Consider the following 20181-nt stretch of genomic DNA (forward strand, 5'->3'; position numbering starts at 1 on the left):
CATACCCCCATGATTAATCAACTTGGGTACAACCAGCCTGCTGGACTCTCTTGCAACTATCGCTAGTGGCTGCTATAGCCACTAGCAATAATCACTGTCCTCTCAAGGCAGGGATGGCTTTGTCCGCACGGAGAAGACAATTGCTGATTCCCTTGTCAACACTGTTAATGGGGGAATCGTGCAAAATCTTTCGGAAAGAAATTTGCACTGTGTATGGCCAGCCTTAGAACAGCGAGATAATTAACTTTGTGAAAGAATGTGCCAATATTGATGTCTTTAAAGCCTCTGCACACATGATGTTTAATAGTTTTCTGGAGTTAAGCTTTTGAATTGAATTGAATTTATTCTTCTCCTCAGTCTTCATGTGTGAATCGGAGGGCTTCAGTAACCAAAACTGCAGTGTTTATCCTCATGACACAACACAGGAAGCACCTCCATGGTTAACAGAGGACGGAATTAAAATTAGACTTGAGAAACTTAACATTAATAAATCACCGGGACCAGATGGCTTGCATCCAAGGGTACTTAGGGAACTCAGTCAAGTGATTGCCAGACCGTTGTTCCTAATTTTTACAGATAGTCTACTGACTGGAATGGTACCAGCTGATTGGAGAAAAGCCAATGTAGCACCAATATATAAAAAGGGCCCAAAATACATCCCTGGGAATTACAGACCAGTTAGCCTAACATCAATAGAATGTAAACTCTTGGAGGGGATGATAAGGGACTATATACAAGATTTTAGTAATAAGAACGATATCATTAGCAGTAATCAGCATGGATTCATGAAGAATCGTTCGTGCCAAACCAATCTATTAACCTTCTATGAGGAGGTGAGTTGCCATCTAGATAAAAGGAAGGTCCGTAGACGTGGTGTATCTGGATTTTGCAAAAGCATTTGACACAGTTCCCCATAAACGTTTACTGTACAAGATAAGGTCCGTTGGCATGGACCATAGGGTGAGTACATGGATTGAAAACTGGCTACAAGGGCGAGTTCAGAGGGTGGTGATAAATGGGGAGTACTCGGAATGGTCAGGGGTGGGTAGTGGGGTTCCCCAGGGTTCTGTGCTGAGACCAACCCTATTTAATTTGTTCATAAACGACCTGGAGGATGGGATAAACAGTTCAATCTCTGTATTTGCAGACGATACTAAGCTAAGCAGGGCAATAACTTCTCCGCAGGATGTGGAAACCTTGCAAAAAGACCTGAACAAATTAATGGGGTGGGCAACTACATGGCAAATGAGGTTCAATGTAGAAAAATGTAAAATAATGCATTTGGGTGGCAAAAATATGAATGCAATCTATACACTGGGGGGAGAACCTCTGGGGGAATCTAGGATGGAAAAGGACCTGGGGGTCCTAGTAGATGATAGGCTCAGCAATGGCATGCAATGCCAAGCTGCTGCTAACAAAGCAAACAGAATATTGGCATGCATTAAAAGGGGGATCAACTCCAGAGATAAAACGATAATTCTCCCGCTCTACAAGACTCTGGTCCGGCCGCACCTAGAGTATGCGGTCCAGTTCTGGGCACCAATCCTCAGGAAGGATGTACTGGAAATGGAGCGAATACAAAGAAGGGCAACAAAGATAATAAAGGGTCTGGAGGATCTTAGTTATGAGGAAAGGTTGCGAGCACTGAACTTATTCTCTCTGGAGAAGAGATGCTTGAGAGGGGATATGATTTCAATTTACAAATACCGGACTGGTGACCCCACAATAGGGATAAAACTTTTTCGCAGAAGAGAGTTTAACAAGACTCGTGGCCACTCATTAAAATTAGAAGAATAGAGGTTTAACCTTAAACTATGTAGAGGGTTCTTTACTGTAAGAGCGGCAAGGATGTGGAATTCCCTTCCACAGGCGGTGGTCTCAGCGGGGAGCATTGATAGCTTCAAGAAACTATTAGATAAGCACCTGAATGACCACAACATACAGGGATATACAATGCAATACTGACACATAATCACACACATAGGTTGGACTTGATGGACTTGTGTCTTTTTTCAACCTCACCTACTATGTAACTATGTAATGGGCTGCCAATGCACAAGAGCAGACAAAAATCAACCCCCCCCCCGTAGTACATGATTGTCATCTTTTCCTGAAAAGGTTGCTTGTAGCTAAAATATAGGCTAGCAATCCAGATTACATGAGTCATGAGAATATCCAAGTCAGGGTTTGTGTCCCACCAGCTCCAAACTCCTTGCCAGCCCTTGCAGAATGAACATTGAAGAGCATAAGCTCTTCTCACCCGAAACTTTGGTCCTACCTAGCACAGTATGCTTGGCTTGAGTTCATTTGGTTTTATTTTTGTATCCCTAAATGTCAAAAGCTAAAAATCACTAAAAACTTTAAAATTATACAAGTTTGTATTTGCAATTTCTCTTGTCTGGAGCTCTATCATTTTCTATCCAATCCAGAAGGTAGGCCATACGTTGGATGGTGCGATTTCCTCTAGGACATATTCACATCTGCTTTATCACAGAAGAAAAGAACTCTACTGATTTTATACAGTCGTCGGGAACTGAAAATGATTTATCTGCGTTCCAAGGGTCTGTTGTACGTGGTACTGTGCTTATAAAATTACACTATACATGCAAAAAAAAAAAAAAAATGCATTCACATTTGTTTGCCTAAAAAAGAGGTATTCGCATGTGTTGCAGTGTGTGTCTGTATGCCAAGATCATTGTATACAATTTTAGTTTTCATAAACACCAGGGAGAAAAGAATAAAAATAAAATAAAGTTGCTGCCCCCTACAGATCAACCAACATTAAAGGGTCTGGCTCCAAGCCCGTGTTGAGCCCTGAGGAAATTCTGCTAATGTGTAGCTGGTTACTCTTCTGGAGTGATCACGATGATAGGAGCCCGCACTGGGTTCCTAGTGAGGGTCTTGAGTCTGGAGACCCCCATGGACTTACTGCCTTTATGGATGACTGCCAATCATGGACTCCAAGACTTGGTAGCGTCTTTTGTGGATTACTGCCTAAGTGGGCTATTTGCCTTCAAAAGGGAATGCTTTATGGACTTTAGACATATGCAAATTGTTTAGACAAAATTTGTTAATTCGGAAACATCCGAATTTCCGGAAATTCGAAAATAAGGACTAAAATCCGAAATTATAAATTAACTAAATAACTTAAACTATTAAATTAAAGGTATTGGAATTTCCTTTCAAATTTGGCTGTTGGTGAATGCAACGAAAACAAATTTAAAGTTACAAATTATCCGTAATAACGAATGCCGTATGTAAACTAATAGAACTTAAATAAATATTATTAAATAAAAACGTATTATTATTTTGTTTCATTTGTTTAGATGCGGCATTATTTTGGATCATTCGTAACTTCAGATAAAATTTGTATTCGTTACATTCACTAACAGCCAAATTTGAAATAAATTCCAATACCTATAATAAATAGTTATTATTTCAAATTTTCCTTTCTAATTTTCGGATTTCCGAATTTTTGAATTTCCGAATTTCCTAATAAAAAACAAAAAATGAATGAAACGAAAACTAATTAATTTTTCGGGAGTGCACGTCTAATGGACTTGCTGTTTGCATAAGGTATGCATACTTGAAATACTAGAAGAGCTCTATATAGGAACGGCACTGAAATGCTTTTTGAAAACTGTACTGTTATCAGCAACTACCTCAGTAATGGATATCGGTTTGTTTAAAAGTGTGCATGCACAGTGTATCTAAAAACAGGGCTTGCAACACAATAGATAGAGAGTTAGAGGAAGAAGCAATACATGAGTCTAACACACAGAGAGCTATCCAGGAGGAAGTTAATGTGCTGTTGCACTACAATGTCTCGGTCATATTCAAGGCAGCCAATCAGACAGGTGACATGGTAGTGGAGGGGGGGTTAAGTGCTCGGCACCTCCACCAGCGACTGGTTCCCCACTCTTTGGACTGGGCTTGCAACACAGAGTGCCTGGAGGATGAGATAGAGAGATTCCTGTATCCCATAGCAACCGTGAGATGGTAGAGAGGTGGGGGTACAGGTCCCCAAATGCTACACACCTGGCAGTAGTGTTCTCTAAGCAGAAGTTGCAACTCACTTCTAAGTTTGGGAGATCTGCCTTAATGTTGACAGTCACATGACCACAGCTCTCGACAGCTCTCGTCACTTGTCCCCACTAGGGCGCCTAAGCCCCTTCCACAAACAAGCTAACAAAAAAAAAAAAAAAAAGAAGGAGTGTATGAGCACCACAGTGTAGCCCAAGTCCAGCCTAATATTTAAAGAGGAACAATAAAATTCAAGCAATGCCAGTTAGTGCCAGGACAGGTGTCAGTGACAAGTTATCCTTCCAGTGTGGGGCCCTGAGCAGGAGTTTGGCCTACAGTGAAAAGCTTGTTCTCTGCTAGCATGCTAAAGAGAAAGACAATTGTTCTGTGTGAAAGCAGTGGTGTCTCTGTAGAGGTCCAACATGACCACCACATATCAGATTGCTGGAGTTCCTCTACAGAATGCTGGCAGGTAATAGGCTTCTATAATCATGCTTAAGGTTACTTTTATAAAGTGAAAAAAAAAACACACAAAACCTGTAGGCTTTTGCACACCTTTCTGATGCACCTGGAATGCATCTGATTTAAAGGTCAGTTGAGCTTCAATATTTGTATGATAATCTGAAATCAATATTTAGATAAACTTCTCATAAATCACATTGGATACTGAGAATGTCAGTACTGAAAGTTAATTTGTTCTTCCACACAGCATTATTGCCCCCCAGTGACCTGGGTCAGGGAGTCCACCCCAGGGAACAGCCAGCTGCAAGATGCCATGAGAGCAGGCACAGCCAGGTGGCTTTTAGTCTAAGCGACGGCTCGTGACCAAGGGCATCATGCAAAGCAGGGGTGGCACTTAGCACTGGTCTAAACATATGTACACTTCCCATGTAGACATCTTATTCTGAAAAATGATAACATTCCTGGCTATCGTACTTGCTTGAGTCACTTTCCCAGAACACATGTATCCAGGTGCTACAGCAATATGGAGAATGAGTCAGTGGGGGGAGATTTAATCAAACTAGAGAAAGCAAAATCTAATGCAGCTCTGCATAGAAACCAATCAGCTTCCTTTTTTTGTCAAAGCTTAACTGAACAAGCCAAGAAATGTAGAAGCCGATTGGCTATCATGCACAGCTGTACCAGATTTGGCACTGTACAGTTTTTGTAAATCAACCCCACTGAATTTTAGCCTTCTCTCCCTCTACTGAGGTACGGATGTTATACTGTATCATTTCTCCTTTGGCCAGCAGGGGGAGAGCTAAAGTCAAGTAACCTCGTAGACTTCTATGCAGAGTACTTCAAACGCTGGGAGTTGTAGTTTGAGATGGCAGCCATATAATGGCCAGTTTATAATGGTTACACTAAAGATCCCAATATGCACTGTGTAGTAGGAGGTGTTGAGAGGATTTTCATGAAACGGGACGGAGAAAGCTCTTCATTTTGGTGCCAAGGAGAATGGGAGAGCACCTCTATCCGAGTATTCACCTGCCAGCTAGGATGCCTGAGAGAGTATAGACACCTGGGGACAGCGCAGCACACCATCACAGATTGTGTACCGCTGCAGCAAAAAGGCTGGGAGCATCATCTCACCCTTTGCTTCCCACCGCTGATCACCAGAACCTTTTTAGGGGGAGACTGAAGGTGCCCCCTTCTACAGCAAACATCCACAGCAGCATCCTGGGAAGTGATGAGAGGGCTATCCGCCCATTTTTGACACTGCTAGCATAGAGTGAGCCACAGAGTAGGACATTAGGGGGGTTATTTACAAAAGGCAAATCCACTTTGCACTACAAGTGCACTTGGAGGTGCAGTCACTGTAGATCCGAGGGGGACATGCAAGGAAAAAAAAAAAAAAAAAAAACAAACAACCACACACAACAGCATTTTAGCTTGCACATAATTGGGTGATTAAATCGGCAAAGCCTCCCCTAATTTCATATCTTCCCCTCAGATTTACAGCGACTAAACCTCCAAGCGCACTTGTAGTGCAAAGTGGATTTGCCTTTCGTAAATAACCCCCTAGATGTACCCAATCCATAATGCACGAACGCCAACCCTATACCACAAAATACCTTTACTGCATCTACCATGCACCCGTACCAAGCCTATACCATACCTATACTGTACTAATACTGCACGCAGGTTACCTGGGACTGTCATTACATGAAAAGATGCTCTTAAGGGGCACCAAAGATAGCTGGCAAGAGAACATCCCAAAGTACTGGCCCTATCCCAATAGATCATTCTGCAAGCCCCCTTTGTTTCCCTGCCCCTTTCTCTACCATGCTCATTTTCTTTTGGGCAGTGCATACTGTGTCAGGCTGGGACTAGCATTGCTACTGTAAATCCACTCTGGCAATATAGTTCCAGCACTCAGGTAATTAAAATTTACAACTGCTCACTACTGCACTTAAGGTGGCCTTGCTACTGTTTATGCTGATTTGGACGCCAAATGTCATCTTATACTTAGTCTTTACGGTTAATCATTTTGTATAGTAAAAATTGTGTTACCATTGTTGATTCAAGTTATGCTTGCCTAGTTACCAACCCTACTGGGTGACACTTTATATTAAGTTTGCCTTTACTACCTGTTTTGGTGCCTGTTTTCTTTGATATAGTACTACTATTGGATTAGTATTACTTTCAGGGATTTCCTGTAAAAGTGCATGTTTGTACACTCAACCTGGCATGTCTGAGGATCTTGGGAAGGTCAAGACAACAGAGAACCCATCCTACCCAGCGGCTTCTACTGGGCTAGTGCTACACATATGTACATAAAAGACTTCTGATCTCTCTAACCCCCCCACTTCCTAATAATGGTTTCAGATCCATATTGATTCCAATGGGAAAGCATATTAGACAGACAAGTGGCATTTTCGGAATGAGGTTAGCAATGGTTGCCCCATGTAATTCTTAGGAAAGGTCTATAGGAGGACACCCACTTGTTAAAAGTAATATGTGGAGATTAAAAGATGTTGTAGCCAGTTTTTTTATTGGAATGATAGAGCAGCACCAGGGTTGACATCCTAATCCTGGTTTCCCTACCTGTCAAATCACCGACTTGGAGGAAGCATGCAAGCAGTGAAGAAAAAAAATAAAAAATAAAAAAAGTCCCATCCTATGTGTTTGTTTCTAGGTGAATAACTGTAGTGAAGCCAAGAGGAGGACGACAACCCCATGTCTTGCACCTTATAAAACAAGTCAGCAATTGAGTTTCCTTATTTGTATCCACAAAAGGACAGGTAATATGGGAGCACAAAATCATACAGTGGTTAACTCATTAAAGTAACTTGTTACTGCTAGTCTGTTAAGCTTCGTACACACGGTACGATTGTTGGCCAACCGAGCGTCTGATTTTTGTCAAAAGGGCGTGTGCCAGGATCTTGTCTTGCATACTAACGGCACACAATTGTCGTGCCACAAACACGAACGTAGTGACGTACTATGAGGAATTTCAGCTCTTGAGCGCCACACTTTGGGCCCCTTCTGCTAATTTCGTGTTTGGTGAGCATTGATTCCGAGCATGCGTGTTTGTACTTTCGACTTGTGTGACGGATTTGTGTACTGACCATACAAAAATCTGATGTCAAACCGTTGTCCGCTGAAAATTTACTAGCCTGCCATCCAACATTAGTTGGCCGAAAGTTGGACAACAATTGTCAAAAGGAGCGCACTAACGGTAAGATTTTAGGACAACAGTCTGTCAAAAATCATACTGTGTGTACGAGGCTTTAGTGTCAGATGTCTATTTAAAAGTGAAATGGATTTCTGCACCCTACATCTACCCCACAGCATGTGACAGGCATACTTTAAAGAGAAGCCAAATATAAATTGTTTAAAGGGCTGTAAAGCATGTTCTAGCATTTGAAGCTTGTACATTTATTGCAAAAAAAAAAAAAATAGCCACTGCAGCCAGCAAATTATTACATCCTGTTAAGGTTTAAGCAGATGTGCTTAGTTTCAAGGTCACCACCATTCATGACAAATGGACAATCAGATGTAAGGCAGCACCCAAAATAACTGTATTGAAAAAAGAAATTTAGGTAATTTATGCTTTTGTCAGTCAAGTCATAAGTTAACATAAAAGTAATTTTAATACTTAATAAAAAAGTAAAGTTATTTTAGCTTTGTGACAGCTTAAAAAGTAGTCCATGTTCAATTTAACCAGAGCAAGAAGAGGGGGGGGGGGGGGGGGGGCGTGCAAGTCGTCCAATGAGTACATATGCATTAGTGATAACCAGTTTATGTTGAGAAATTGTCCTCCAATTCCCTGTTGCATCGGCAGTACAGGAAATGAAAGGATACAGAAGGCAAACTAACCTAATGGGGGTTTTAGCCTAAAAAAATAAGAAATGATATATGAATGCAATGCAGTCTGCAGTATGGTGATCTAAAAAGAAAACAAGGTGAACAGCATTACTAAAGTTCACATCCATCCAAGGTTGAAAAGGCAAATTGGAACACAAAGTCTTACAGCGCCTATTGGCTGGGGAAGATCTTTAACTTTAATAACGTAAAGAACAGAACGAGGGCACACATAGCTTGTGCATTATAAGACATTTATTATAATAAAAGCTAGTAAGGCAGTTAGAAGGGTAGCAGGGAAAAAAAACAACCTCTGTTACATTGATTTTTAATACAATAAAATGTGCCTTTTATAATACACAATGAGAGAGGAAAGAGGAAAAAGGCTAACCTATTTTAAAAAAGGGGAGTGCTGCATCCAATAATCAAGACACACATACATGGGGTTCCCCTAAATGGACTTTTAAGGCACTCAATTTGTATTGCATGTGAGAAATATATAGCAAAGTATGCAAAAAATGTATAATAATAAACAAGTTTTATTTGTAGAAAAAAATGTAAACACAATTGTAACGAAACAGATTTGTCTAAACAGTGCGTTTATATCGCCATAAAAAACACACAACAAGATCTCCTCACACCCAACGCGTTTCAGTATACATGTCTAGTCCTTCTTCAGGGGTGTAGAGATTGAGGCGTTAATCTAAGGTGTAATTAAAGTAACATAATCAAACAATCCATGGCATATGGGATTATAAAAGAGATAGCATGTTTAGAGCGTTGATATTTTAAGACTTACATATGGTTAGTTGGTAGGATGATTTGACAATGCTTCGTTAAATTCACAAAATTTTGTTTTGTTAAATTTCATAAAAAGTTTGCAATTAGAGTATCACCAAATATTTGAGCTGATGGGATGGCTGTCTTGGGCAGATGGTAGAGCATCAAAGTGGTCTATGCATGAAGAATGAGTATTGTTATCCTTGGGAGGAGGAGGTCCCTCCTGCACTCCACGGCAGCGGTACGGCCAGAGGAATATACTGAGGCAAATATGGAAAATATAAGATCCTAAAATATAGATCCTAATCAAATGTACTGGATATGTAATAAAAAAGTAAATAATAAATAAATATGACAGGACAAATATATATATATATATATATATATATATATATATATATACACATATACATACATACATACATATACATACATACATACATACACACACACACACACACACACACACACACACACATTGGTTAGAACAAATATTTTGATAATGACATCTATAATGAGTGAGGTTCAAGGGATAATCTCATGAATAAATGGAAAAATGTCCATGTGCAAGGATACTCAGTAATATATACATATGAATACCAGTATTGATGTCCATGTTATTTGAAATAAAATGTCAGATTAATGTAATCAGGATTAAATGCCTGAGTATTATAATAATTAGATTCAACAAGGTTGAAGTATTAGATTTATAGCATATGAGATTTTGAATCTGCACATATGAATACACAGGGGATAAATAAATACTTAAACCTGTATAGATATAACGGAAGGAGGTGTATATTGTATATAATGCTCTGTGTCTGTTCTCAATAGGGCTGAGTAAAGCATTGCTCACTAGCTGTGTAAGTTAATACTTAGTGTATAGATTAGTAATGGACAGAGCAGTTATACAAGCAGTAAATACCTTTAGTTAGAGAGGAGTTGAAGCGACCAGCCGCACATTCCAAATCCAGCAAAATAGTGCCTGGTCTGGGAGTGGTAAGGTCACAGGTTTTAAGGAGTAGTAGATCCCGATCAGCTGGCGCAGAAAATTGCACACAGCTGATGATACCGGGATGGTTGCCAGGGAAACCTGTGAAGCTGCCCCCTGAGCCAAGCGTGCGCGGCCCCCCACCGCGCATGCGAACGCCTGCACGGAGTGGCGTCACGCACACCCAGCCCACCGACACGGAATGCTAACTCGGCGGACTGCGCATGTCCGCCGGAGTGGCAAGATGGAGGCTGTGGTTTTCATTTAACCTATTTCTCGGTTTGCTTAGTACCATCTGCATGTCAGTGCCGATACCATACAATTATTTGATGTACAGGGCATGCAATTAGATCTAGCCCACTTTACCCTTGCCTTAAACAAAAATTCCATTCTTTTACTATCCCCTTCTCTCTGTCCATTGCTTTTTATTTAAGATTGGCTGCCTTTTATTTTCTAATGCATCGGATAGTGTTTTCATGCTCCCACTTCTTTTAGATGTATTATGGATCTATATTTACTCTTTTGATACACCCTTGCAGACTATCCTTGTGGGGTCTATTTGTTCCCTCCCATGGCCCTCCCCTTGCTGCGGTCGACTGTAGGAATTGCCCGACACGAAAAGCTGCCCAGTTCTTCTCTGGGCGGCTTCCTTGGAGGCTGATGGATGTATCACATCACCGCCCACAGCCTACATCTTGCCACTCCGGCGGACATGCGCAGTCCGCCGAGTTGGCATTCCGTGTCGGTGGCCTGGGTGTGCGCGACGCCGCTCCGACGTGCAGGCGTTCACGCTGCAGGGTGGGGGCTGCACAGCGGGCGCTCGGCTCAGGGGGCAGCTTCACAGGTTTCCCTGGCAACCATCCCGATCATCAGCTGTGTGCAATTCTCTGTGCCAGCTGATCAGGATCTACTACTCCTTAAAACCTGTGACCTTACCACTCCCAGACCAGGCACTATTTTGCTGGATTTGGGATGTGCGGCTGGTCGCTTCAACTCCTCTCTAACTAAAGGTATTTACTGCTTGTATAACTGCTCTGTCCATTACTAATCTATACACTAAGTATTAACTTACACAGCTAGTGAGCAATGCTTTACTCAGCCCTATTGATAACAGACACAGAGCATTATATACAGTACACCTCCTTCCGTTATATCTATACAGGTTTAAATATTTATTTATCCCCGGTGTATTCATATGTGCAGATTCAAACTCTCATATGCTATAAATCTAATACTTCAACCTTGTTGAATCTAATTATTATAAAATACTCAGGCATTTAATCCTGATTACATTAATCTGACATTTTATTTCAAATAACATTGACATCAATACTGGTATTCATATGTATATATTACTGAGTATCCTTGCACCTGGACATTTTTCAATATATTCATGAGATTATCCCTTGAACCTCACTCATTATAGATGCCATTATCAAAATACCGTATATACTTGAGTATAAATTGAGTTTTTCAGCACATTTTTTTTGTGCTGAAAGTGCCCCCCTCGACTTATACTCGAGTCAAGCACTTTTCTGCAGCAAAAAAAATTCATTTTTCAAACCGACTTTGGGGCCCCGTATCTCAGGGCCACTTGGTGCTAGGAACCCCAAAATTGGTGTGCAAACCAAGTGGAACTGTTACCACAACATGGTTCCTAGCATCAAGTGGCCCCGAGATACGGGGCCCCAAAATCGGTTCAGAAAATGTGATTCTCTGCTGCAGAAAAGTGTTTGACATTTTCTGAACTGATATTTGGGGCCCTGTATCTCAGGGCCACTTGGTGCTAGAAACCCCAGCTTTGGATATTTTATGGTGCTAGTGCCACTAGGTTTTCACATCAATTTTGGGGTTCCTAGCACTAAGTGGCCCTGAGATACGGGGCCCCAAATTTGGTCAATTGTGTCCACCTGCAGCAATGTCATTTCGGGACCCTTTGGGTTCAGAGACCCCAAATTTTGGCAGCAGCTAGGGGGCATCTAGGAACCCTTAACTACTGAGTTTGAAGTTCGAGGGACCTATGGCTGGAAATGGGCACAGTGAGGCATGCAAATGGGCACTGTTGACCCTCTTTTCCACTTACAGTAGCTGTGCATTTCTCACCCTCGTCTTATACTCGGGTCACTAAGTTTTTCCCTTTTTTTGTGGTAAATTAGGGCCTCCACTTATACTCGGAAAGACTTATACTCGAGTATACACGGTATTTGTTATAACCAATGGGCATATACATACACATTATATATACACACACACATTTTTATTTGTCCCATCATATTTATTATCAGTACTGTTTTTTGAAGATTCCACTGTTCCCCATTTGAAATGTTTAAGTTCTTACAGGGGCCATTAAAAGGGGTGAGAGTGGGTTGGTCTAGAATGGCTGTATAGGTAACATTGTATTCATTTTTTAAAAATTCCCACATTGAAAAGTTTCAAATTTTTAAAACTTGCAAATAGGCAAAAATCCTGTACAAGCATAATGGAACAAGGCAAGCAATGCATATTACTTACAGATTGGCTTCGAATATCAGTTTTGTAGCGGATGTTTAAAAATAATAGAATGGATTTCTCTCTCAAATGTCAGCCATAGAGCTCCTAAGGGCTGCACAGGTGATTAAATCGCCTCACAGCTCAAAATATTTAACCACTAGTTGGCTGTCATCTCATTTATCAATGTGCTGCTAATCAAATAACGACCTACAAGCAGTTAAATCTTTCATTAGCGTGAAGCATGCAGGTTTCTTCAGTGCAAGAAAAAAAAAAAAAATGGTAAACTGCTTGTCTTTTGGCTTACTGTTGAATGTTGCACTTTAAGAACATGTTAGCTCATCTGGTTTTAGGGCCTGATGGGTTCAAGATCCAAATGCAAGTGCTTGCATTTCTCCCCTGCAAGCAGCTGCAATGACCTTCAAATGAATCCCTTATTACTGACCCAGCTGTACACAGGGCTCAACTTCCACCAAGGGGACATTAAGCCCCCTCAGAGCTTTCATTGACCATTAAAGTTCAAATTCACAATCCAGGAGCTCTACAAGGACACAGGTCTAGGCCTGATACCTGTATTTTCTTTATTTTTTTAAAGGAGAACATTTCAAATCATTACACAGTTTGCTTTTAGCAAGCATTGTACCTTTGTTAGAGCTGGATACTATGGAAGCCTATGGAGAAAAGACAATGGCTCACAAGATAAGAGCCATACCCGATGTAGGCTGCAATTTTGGTTAAGGTGTTGGGATTGTATTGAAATCCTTTGCATCACGTTTCCAGGTTCCTGAACGTATACTACGTGTATCCATCCATTATATGGAAATAAGACAAAGACCTACTTTTCAATGCATGCATTGGTGTCTCGTTTGCATAATAAAGTCAAACCAAGGACAGATTTTGATTGAGAGTCCATTTTCCTAATAAATCAATCTCATTTTGACCCTTATTACAACAGTAGTTTTTGTTTCACTGGTACATTTTGTAGTCAAGTGCCTAGATCAGCAATTGGGATTGAAAGCAGAATTCTGTCATTTCTGTACAATGAGCCAATACCTTCTACTGAAAATGAAAGTTCTATGCCATGCAGAATGCAGCTTCTTTGGCATTTATTAGATAATTCCTGTATGCAATCAAGCGGAATATAAAAAAAAAAAAATCTATCTATGTCTCACAAAAGTGATTACACCCCTCCCATTTTTGTAAATAATGTATTATATCTTTTCATCTGACAACACTTTGCTACAATGTAAAGTAGTGAATGTACAACTTGTATAAGGGTGTAAATTTGCTGTCCCCTCAAAATAACACACAGCTATTAATGTCTAAACCGCTGGCAACAAAAGTGAGTACACTCCTAAGTGAAAATGTCCAAATTGAGCCCAATTAGCCATTTTGCCTCCCTGGTGCCATATGACTCGCTAGTGTTACAAGGTGTGAATCGGGAGCAGGTGTGTTAAATTTGGTGTTATCGCTCTCACTCTCATACTGGTCACTGGAAGTTCTTTGCCCTGAGGGGCCATGTTGAACTCTGAGGATCTGAAAAAAAAAAAAATTGTTGCTCTACATAAAGATGGCGAACCTTGGCACTCCAGATGTTTTGGAACTACATTTTCCACGATACGCCACTACACTGCGGAGTGCACAAGCATCATGGGAAATGTAGTTCCAAAACATCTGGGGTGCCCAGGTGTGCCATCACTGGCCTAGGCTATAAGAAGATTGCTAGGACCGTGAAACTGAGCTGCAGCATGGTAGCCAAGACCATACAGCGGTTTAACAGGACAGGTTCCACTCAGAACAGGCCTTGCCATGGTCAACCAAAGAAGTTGAGTGCACGTGCTCAGCATCATATCCAGAGGTTGTCTTTGGGAAATAGACATATGAGTGCTGCCAGCATTGCTGCAGAGGTTGAAGGGGCAATGATACACAAGAAATCCCACAGTTTCCTGAAGATAAGCAGACTAAAGACATGGATTACTGAAACCACGCCCTGTGGTCTGATGAGACCAAGATAAACTTATTTGGTTCAGATATTGTGTGTGGCGGCAACCAGGTGAGGAGTACAAAGACAAGGGTGTCTTGCCTACAGTCAAGCATGGTGGTGGGAGTGTCATGGTCTGGGGCTGCATGAGTGCTGCCAGCACTGGGGAGCTACAGTTCATTGAGGGAACCATGAATGCCAAAATTTACTGTGACATACTGAAGCAGTGCATGATCCCCTCCCTTCGTATACTGGACCGTAGGGCAGTATTCCAACATGATAACAACCCCAAACACCTGCAAGACGACCACTGCCTTGCTAAAGCTAAGGGTAAAGGTGATGGATTGGCCAAGCATGTCTCCAAACCTAAACCCTATTGAGCATCTGTGAGGCATCCTCAAAACGGAAGGTGGAGGAGTGCAAGGTCTCTAACATCCACCAGCTCTGTGATGTCGTCATGGAAGAGTGGAAGAGGACTAGGTTAAGGCAGTGCTGGAAAATAATGGTGGCCGCACCAAATATTGACACTTTGGGCGCAATTTGGACATTTTCACTTAGGTGTCTACTCACTTTTGTTGCCAGCAGTTTAGACATTAATGGCTGTGTGTTGAGTTATCTTGAGGGGACAGCAAATTTACACTGTTATACAAGCTGTACACTCACTACTTTACATTGTAACAAAGTAATTTCTTCAGTGTTGTCACATGAAAAGATAATAGATATTATAATAGATATTAATAGAAAAGATATTCTTCGCTCCTCCCAAGACCTCCTGCTCTCAAACTCCCTTGTCACCTCATCCCATGCTCGCCTTCAGGACTTCTCCAGAGCCTCTCCCATCCTCTGGAATGCTCTACCCCAATCCATCCGATTTTCTCCTACTTTATCCACTTTCAGACGATCCCTGAAAACTCATCTCTTCAGAGAAGCCTATCTGGCCCCCACCTAACAACTGTACATTTATCTTCTCAATCAGCACATCACCCATAGTTATTACCTCTTGTATCTCTTGACCTTCCCTCTTAGATTGTAAGCTCTAAGGAGCAGGGCCCTCTGATTCCTACTGTATTAAAGTGTATTGTATTTGTACTGTCTACCCTCAAGTTGTAAAGCGCTACGTAAACTGTTGGCGCTATATAAATCCTGTAGAATAATAATAAAAATATTTACAAAAAATATGAGGGGTTTACTGACTTTTGTGAGATATCGATAACCATCTAATGTTTATTTTTTTTTGTTGTAAAATTTGAATTATAAAAAGGCATTTTTGCCTACACATGATTGGAAGTCAGCACAGAGCTTCCCCTCATTTACTAAACTCTGGGGCAAATTTGTTTGCGAAGTGAACAGCCCATTTGGCTTTAGTAAATGAACCCCAATAAGTCTATAAAACATTAGTGAACAGTTTTGATAGAGCTATAGAAAACAATTCATGCAAAGATAAAAAAGCTAAAGGGTCTTTTGAAGTATAATTCTTAGATCTTCACACCAAAACAAAATAGTAGTTCTATTATTTTTGCAGTAAATGTATTATTTTAGAGGGCTGTAATCCACCAAAAAAAGCACCTAACCAAAATAGATTTAGCACTGGTCTGCCTATAGCAGAGCGAATTCTGATATGGTTCTATGGATTACTGCAGTTGAGAACGGTATATGCTGGAACCCTATTCAAAAAAAGCTTCCACTTATTTCTTTTTTCTTTTTTTTTAAATTTCAGACACCTTTCTTAATGCTTGTCTTTATCAGCAACTGTGGAACCCTCTTTTGACTAGTTTTGTACATGGTCATTATACCCTCACAGACAGGGTTGAGATAAGACTGAATGTTTGATAAAATAAAGTAGTTTTAAACCCAAAAGCAAACATATGACAGCTTACCAATTCTTAGATGTGGTGGCTGCATTCATTTTCTTTTTTTGGCTCTTGCCTTTATTTTCACCTGGTGATCTGGCCAGCAAGTCTAGTCCATCTCACACTCTCCTCCCCACAAGATTTACAATACTGCTGTCCAAATGTGTCTGTTGTGCCTTCATCCAAAAAGTGTAAGCACTTGATTACAGAAATGTGTTACTGGCAAGATCACTAGTTGAAAACAGATGGGAAAAAGCCTAAAAAGGAAAAAAAAAAACATTGCAGCCACCACATTTAAAGGATTAGTAAGCTAGAATATTACATTTTTTGGTTTGAATACGATTTTAACTATTATTTGCTGGCTCTCCTTTGTCTTAGTAGATGCATGATTTTTCTTTACAGGTAGTGGTCATAGGATCAGGAGACCTAAAGGTTGCATTAAATATCCACAGAATTACTTCGGCTCTTTAACCAAATCTTGTACCAAGGTGGTGATTTGCAGTCATAAAGGACTGACATATAGCCAATGAATAGTGCAAGAAGAGTTTGGGAGCAGTTGAGGTACAGTAGCACAGGTTCCTAACCCTGATTAGATTAAAAAAAAAAAAAAAAGTATAATTTTAAAATGTACAAGCTACTATACCATATTTCAGGTGCATAGACAGTAAAAATAGAATTTTCTTCAATCAGCCTTGAAAAAAAAAAAAAAAAAAAGTAAAAAAAGGGGCAAGGGTCAGAAAAGGGAGCCTTTTTTTTTGAAGAATTGGTGTGGTCTTTTTTTTTTAAGCAGATTCTCCAAGAGCCATTATCCAGAAACCAAAGCGCTAGCCACAAATAGTCATCTTTGAGGATTTTGTTGGAGGTGTCTCCTTTATCATGTCTCCTCCATTATTTAGAAGGGAAAGAAGTAGTAAAAAAAAAAAAAAAAAAAAAAAAAAAACAGGAAGGAGGAGAAGCTGATGTGTTGTGAAGAACACAGTACAAATCGATATGCCCATTTTAAAAGAGGTTATGTAGGTTTCCTCTGGGCACACAGAATAATTTGCACGAAAGTGGCAAGTATAGTTGTATACAGTACATCCAAAATGAAATATTGCATGTATATCCTAAGAATGCAAGTTGATTTGTCAGTTTACTCCTACCAGGAACGTGACTCATTCTTTCAGTATGTAACCTCTTTGCCGCATTACAAAGGTCACAAAATAGTTCAGTATGCTGTCCTGCCTAATTAACAAAGGACCACTTCAGAAGTGATCCATTGTACTCGCCGCCACACTGAGGATAATCCTGTGGATTTCAGGACAATGCCCAATTTGGACCACAGTAGGAGTTGCGATCTTTGGATGAACCAAGACTTTTCAGTGCGGATTATTCAGACATGCAATAGAGATTAATTAACATTTAAACATATAGTGAGCCATGTTACATAAAACGGCTATATCATGATTTTTTTCTGATTACTACATCATGCCAACAGCTATACCAAAATTAAAATTTATTCATTTTTAATAAAAAAGGAAGTTGTTAAAATCAAAGTTTATAAGTTAATTCCTTAATTACAAAAGGTTTACATAGTCTTATTAGAAACAATAGCAGGTCTTTGTCTTCTTGGCTGAAATGCAATTTTAGAAGGCACTTGTTTTTGTCCTTAAACTATTGGTTGTCATTTTCTCAGACTGCCCATCAACGTAATACAGGCACAATTTCAGCGCCCTCAGGACAGTAGATCGCCTCATAAGCTTGCAAGGTCCTCTGACCCGAGAGGGGAGGGGGGAGCTGGAGAGAAGTGCAGGCAGACGCCAATGCTGCTTATTGCAGAGCAGAACAATAGCATCTGGGACAGGTTTTGCAACCTGCCCAAAGGGGGTTCACACTCAACTCCTGGCTGGCAGGGGTTTGCTTGCTGCCACAGACAACTAAAAAAAAAAAAAAAAAATTCAAATAAAATAACCAAACCCATGTGATTTCTTAGACACATCTTTTGCCTATGGGCTGCTCAACCTGTACTTAAAGCGGACAATGAAAACATAAAGCCAGCTAGTCATAAATAATCTTCTACCCCATGCTCCATTTCCTGTAGGAACACAGCTATGTAAAATCACTGTAAAACACAATATTGCATTGTGAAGAGATAACCAACATTATGGAGAAACTCTAAAACCTTTAAGTGCCTGTATCATTTTTCAAAATATAACAGAATGAGGAGTGTGGTGGGTCCTATTAAGAATAAAGGGTAGGTCTAATTATTACCCTTTCCATTAGTCTCTGTTAGAGGCCTGTGATCAAAGGACAGTGTCAGGCAAGGGTTGCCCATCAAGAGAGACTCTTTTCTGGGTGAACAATGCTGTAGGTGTCTGTTTAAGAACCACACCTAGGCTGGGCCGGTACACAATTGAATTCTTCAAACTTTGTTTCTATATCATCTGCCATTAAGTTACATGAATTTCCCCACCTGCCCCCTTTTCTGACAGGAGATTACGGACTAGCAAAACAAAGCCGAACTAATACAAGATACTGGACGTTTTTTGCACCTATATGCACTTGGCCTTGGGCGATTCCAGATGGAGCTAATGATTTTTTTTTTTTTTTTTTTTTTGCGTTGGCCAGTCATGTCTGGAAAACTGATCAAACTACCAGCATGTTTGTGATTTGTGGAATAAAAAAGGAGCAAACAAACCCCTATTCAGATGGTGCCCCTGGTGAGGATTGAACCGAAGGCCATAGTGTTGAAAGGTAAAGAACACAAATGCCCATTAGCTGCTCAGGCGACATGCAGTGCATAGCGAGAAGGACATAAATCACATGCCTCCTATACTTGCAAATATTGAATATTTTAGGGGTCTACTGGGTAAATGAAAAAAGGGACATTAACTATGCTGAAAATGATCTTATTACCAAATGTCAAAATAACCCTAAAAGGTTGCAAAAACTAACAGCTTAAAGCGGGATTCCGGCCAGCTAAAAAAAAAATCTTAAAGTCAGCAGCTACAAACACTGTAGCTGCTGACTTTAAATAAGTAGACTTACCTGTCCTGGGTGCCCGCGATGTCGGCCACCCGAGGCCGACTCGTCCCTCGGCTCTCGGGTCCCGGCACCGCCATCCTAGGCAAGGAAAACAGGCAGTGGAGCCTTGTGGCCTCACTGCCAGCTTCCTACTGTGCACGCGCGAGCGGCGCAGCAATCTGTGAATGGCCCCGTGGTGTTCTGGGAACGCACACAGTTCCCAGAAGACAACGGGGCCACTCACCGAGGAGAAGAACACGCCGCGCAATAGGAAGAGGTAGATTAGGAAGACTGCCTAGCAACAAGGGTTTAGGTAAGTATAAACATTTTTTTTTCCCCAAATTTTTTTTTTATTTTTTTAGGATTTTTGGTGGCATTTCTTTTTCCAGGGTGGCCCTCCACTTTAAGGTCTTATTTCAACGTTAATACTTAGGGGTTGATTTACTAAAGGCAAATCCACTTTGCACTACAAGTGCACTTGGAAGTGCTGTCGCTGTAGATCTGAGGGAAAGATCTGAAATGAGGGGAAGCTCTGCTGATTTTATCATCCAATCATGTGCAAGCTAAAATGCTGTTTTTTCTTTTCCTTGCATGTCCCCCTTCAGATCTACAGTGACTGAACTTCCAAGTGTACTTTCGGTGCACTCTCAAGTGCACTTGCAGAGCAAAGTGGATTTGCCTTTAGTAAATAACCCCCTTAGCCTGTTAGGCTAGGATTACAGCCGTGCACTTTGGTAATGAACACGCGTTGATGAGCT

At 40.7% G+C, this 20181-nt stretch overlaps 1 protein-coding gene across 4 annotated transcripts in view; it reads right to left on the reverse strand.

Moving 5' to 3' along the window:
* CSRNP3 (cysteine and serine rich nuclear protein 3) overlaps positions 1-20181 on the reverse strand; it is a 166587-nt gene that overhangs the window by 38581 nt on the left and 107825 nt on the right. The gene's annotated exons all lie outside the window — the stretch shown is intronic.

The sequence above is a fragment of the Aquarana catesbeiana genome, linkage group LG06 (assembly GCF_042186555.1).
Source record: "Aquarana catesbeiana isolate 2022-GZ linkage group LG06, ASM4218655v1, whole genome shotgun sequence".
NCBI classification, from domain to species: Eukaryota; Metazoa; Chordata; class Amphibia; order Anura; family Ranidae; genus Aquarana; species Aquarana catesbeiana.